Source organism: Polypterus senegalus, chromosome 12 (genome assembly GCF_016835505.1).
Source record: "Polypterus senegalus isolate Bchr_013 chromosome 12, ASM1683550v1, whole genome shotgun sequence".
In the NCBI taxonomy this organism is placed as follows: Eukaryota; Metazoa; Chordata; class Cladistia; order Polypteriformes; family Polypteridae; genus Polypterus; species Polypterus senegalus.
The window spans coordinates 53,762,465-53,767,080 of NC_053165.1; positions in this window are offsets into that span (position 1 = coordinate 53,762,465).

A 4,616-nucleotide genomic window follows, 5' to 3' on the forward strand; every position below is an offset into this window, starting at 1 on the left:
TAGAAAGAAAGGTGCTGTCACTAAGTCCTCTCCAGGACCACAGCTTCCTACCACTTGTATATAAAGTCCAAATGGAGATTTTGAACTGCCTGTATCTGAATACCAGATCTTTAGAGCAAATGGAGAATTCAAGAGCAGTGTGGGAGAATCAGGTGCCATAGTGCTATGAGTAGGCTATACTATCCAGTGTGCTACATTATTACAGAACAATGGCATTTATATATATTTTAAATATATATATTTTGTTGCATGCAAGAGAAAACCCTGTACCTTCCAGGGTCAAAACTACTTGGTACTTGAGGGAAAGAGTTGAGTATGGCACAACAATGTAACTGTTCTCTGCCTCTGCCTGCAGCTCAGAAGATGACCAACCTGAGCATCTGTGATGTCATACCCAGCCCACTGCCTTACCAGGCTCGTCTAGTCTATCCCAAATGTACGTAACAGCATCACCGTCAACGGGCATCACCCAAAGATCAATGGGTAGCCAGATGTGTGTCGTCTGTCCTGAACCATCTAAAAAAAAGAAAAAATGAAACGTCATTTTCATTTAACAGAGTAGTCAATAGCCTCCTAAACTGTCTGGTGACTCAGAACTTTTAACAGAAACCTAGTCAGATAGATAGATTGTTCCATTTCCGTTTCATAGATTGATTCCCCCAGGATCCTCAGATAAGCTGTTATAGACAATGTAGACCGTCAGACAAGAAATGAGAAACGTGATCACTTTAAATTAACATATCTAGCTCAAAACGTTCTTGAGAAAAGTCAGTTCCAGCATCTGATGATGTGCTGACAAAACTAACAAGTCTGAATGTGTTCACAGACACCAGGGTGATAGACGTGGAAATGCCAGGCGCATACTGTAATAACAGCGACTGTACAAGCAACTTTCATGTTATACTGGGCAGGCGCCAAGATTTTACTACTTTTGTATATTTTCATCATACCCTTTTATGCTGGAATTAGTTCAACCACCATTTTCCTCCAAGCCCTTAGCTGAAATGAACACATGGAGTAAAATCTTTTTAAGCTCTCAATTAAAATAATAATGATAAAACAAACAATGCAGAAATGTGAATGTCAATCTGATTTTAAGTTTTAGTTTAGTAGGTTCTGCTTTATCCTAAGATCTAGGACTTCTAACTCTGTACTATGGGAATGGCGGAAGAAATCTTAAAGATGAAGTGGTAAACAAATTGAGAAACACGGGTGCTATGAATGCTGTCAACTGCTCAGCTGTCTGTGACTGACACACACACACACACGCACATACACACAATGCCTGTCATTTTGCTGTGACCTGCCCATTTGACAGAAATGGCACACAGGCAAGGCGCCTTCAGTATCAGAGGGGACTGAACTACTGAAACAGACTAAACTGAGTTCATGAATGCAGACAAGCGGGAGATCGGAATTGGTCGTGATGCCCATTATTGCAGCTCCCACAGTCCCATATTAATAAAACTCAAACCTTATTTATTTATAGTACCGTTAACAGCAAGTACCACTATTCTGCATTTTACAATTCAAATACGATTACACAATGTCAAGAATACATTATTACCTTAATAACATGCAATAGTTTTGGCAGCTAGTCATGAAAAACGTCATGTCCCACTTACACTGGATATCTGGTAGGTGATATGCTGATTACAGTTCTAAGAGATTCATTTTAAATCTTGCTCAGCCAATTCTGGCATGGTGTCTATGTGGATTTTTCTTCCATATTTAGTGTATGGATACTCAATTGATTATGAACAGGATGACTACCTCCTCCTTCCTCCCTTAAAGGAATGTGTCACCCAAAAATAGTATTTTCATATATACATGCATTTTGTGATTTGTAGTGATGGGCAAGAAATTTTTTTAATCTCATTTTTTCCTGTTTTTGGTGGATGAACATAACACAACTCCTGACCAATAAATGAATCATTCGCATAAAGACAGGCTGACCAGATGTCCTCTTTTTCCTGTATATGTCCTGTATATGTAGTTATCTAAAATATGGGCCTGGCCGGAATTTCTGAAATTCTTAAGATTGTCTGGGACTTTGTATTACTTTTTAACAGACCATGTATTATTTTATATATATATATATATATATATATATATATATATATATATATATATATACACTCCACTGCTCCCCTTGCGGAGATCGAACCTCGGATGTCAGTGTCAGAGACTATGAATGTAATTACTCCGAAAGGGGAGCAGTGGAGTGTGTACGCCTGATGAGCCCAAATAAGGGCGAAACACGTGTCACGTACTCTTTGCAGTATTTGACAGTAAAACTATGTAACATTCTATGATCTGCTTCTCGCAACTGAAGAGGGCCCCATGGTGGATGTTTGCCGACTGGTAGACCAACCACGTGCGTTACCTGGTAGGTAACCACCCATACAATCAGATCGGAACTCAGAACATGGATGCTATGTGTGTATATGTATGTATATATATATATATATATATATATATACATACACACACACATATATATATACACATATATACTGTATATATACAGTATATTGTTCAATGCAATGCAAGTGCATGTTTTGAACTTAGACACACCATAAGTTGATGCAGACGTTGCTAGAAATCACAAATAATGTTTGTTCAGGCATGCATGGCAGTTTGACTCAGTTTCTAGAAAGATGAGTCAGAGCCGCATTACATCTGAACACCAAAACCAAACTCCAAAAGATGCACTAAAGAAAACGTCAATTCAACGACGAGTTGTAAAATAAATACCTAGACTACACAAATAGGAAACCGAAAGTACTCTCTGTAGAGCCACCATGCAGATGTCAGAGGAACTTGGCTCATGTCCACTCAGCAAAGCCTGAAAGTTTGTTTTAATTAAAGGAGCACATCAGCAGACTGTCTTGCGAGACCCTATAAGAAGTAAATAGCTGTGACAGCTGCTGACGGTAATAGTGACAGATCAATGGAACGTGGAGCTGTTCGTCTGACTGGTTGTTGGGCTGTTTTTATGGTCATGAGAAATACGAGGGGAGTTCCAAAACTACATTCACATGGAGTTTTGAATTTATTTCCTATGGTTGACCTTTTTCATAGAATCTTATTCAACTGTTTACAAGAACTTCCTGAAATTGTGGAGTTTTTTAGATAGTCGCAGAGATAAGAGCTGAAGGTAGAAGTAAATGTGGTGCTCACTTGTGGGTGAATTTCTCCAATGAGAACAAACAAGTGCTCATGCTCTACCACATTTGCAATGAGGTTTATAAGCGGGAGAAAGCTTCAGAAAGCTGGAAGCTCATCTTAGCAACCAAGCAGAGACACACAGAACAGTTCAGAAGTGGTGTGCCCAGTCTACACAAAGAAATGTTTGACTGAAATTCTCCAGTAGCTCAAGAAAAGGTACCCCAGGTGCAAAATGAATGACTAGAACCTCCAACGATGACAACGCTTCTCTGCCTCAAGCCACCAACACCATTCATCCTCTTTTCAGCCTTTTGGATGCACCACACTACACGGCTCACTTGGTCCCTTGTGATTTCTGGCTGTAATCCAAAGTCATGGACAGCATGTCTGGAAAATTCTACGAGGATCTAGAAGAAGAAGTGGCAAAGGGGCGTTTTGAAAAAATGGGTGCACATATTGCAAAATTACATAGAGGTTGGCGTTGATTATGTAAAGAAGTAGAGAATGAATGAATAAGGTAAATAAAAATGTGGGGGCTATCTCTTTTATTTCCATTAAAGTGAATGGACTTGTGGAACTCCCCTTGTAATAATGCTTTTACTTCTATCTCAATATCTCAAAATATTTCGCTAAAACTGATTCTTTTTGCAGTCAATTGGGATTTCTCCTAAATTACGATGCATTTGACTGCCTTATTTAATCAGATGCTAAGACTTTGTTGTATTAAAAAGGGAAAAACAAAACTTTTTTCTGTTATGGAAATAGTGATATTGCAACTATTAAAAAAAAAATTATAATGAAGTTTAAGTTGCTTATGTTGGTTAGAAAAAGTAGTAAAGATTTATTACTTTGTTGAAAGTCAACTAACATCCTTAACCCCCCAACCCTCCATGTTCTCTTTTTCGAAAAATAAAATATGATCACCATAACAAAGATAACGTTTGACTATTGATCTTCATCATTACGTCTATGCTTGTGGTAATCTCACTGATGGTGGTGGTTAATTTTTTTAATTGGGTGCCTAATCTATCTATCTATCTATGTATGTATCTCTGTATGTTGCATTGGTGCTCTCACATTGTAGCCACGCCGTTCTCTGCTGCGGATAGTCCAGGGTTGGCTCCTGCAAATGAATAGCTGTTTGAAAATGGATGGAAGATTTTGGACATGAATGCCTGTGCGGGTCCTCAGCGACCATCCCGTATCCCTACTGTGATTTACTTTTTTTTTTTTGGACGAAGAAAGCTTTAGGCTGCCTGGTTATGTGATGTTTTCAACTTCTGCAGTTATAACTTTTTTCTTTCTTTATTTTTAATTCCCAGAGAATCCCTGGAGATGTCCAACTTGACTACAGCTGGCCGGACTGACGGTCGACCGGTGCGATCTGCTTTTGGACGGTGATCTCAACCCCCCGCCCCCTCCCCGTCATTTCGCATGGCTAAATT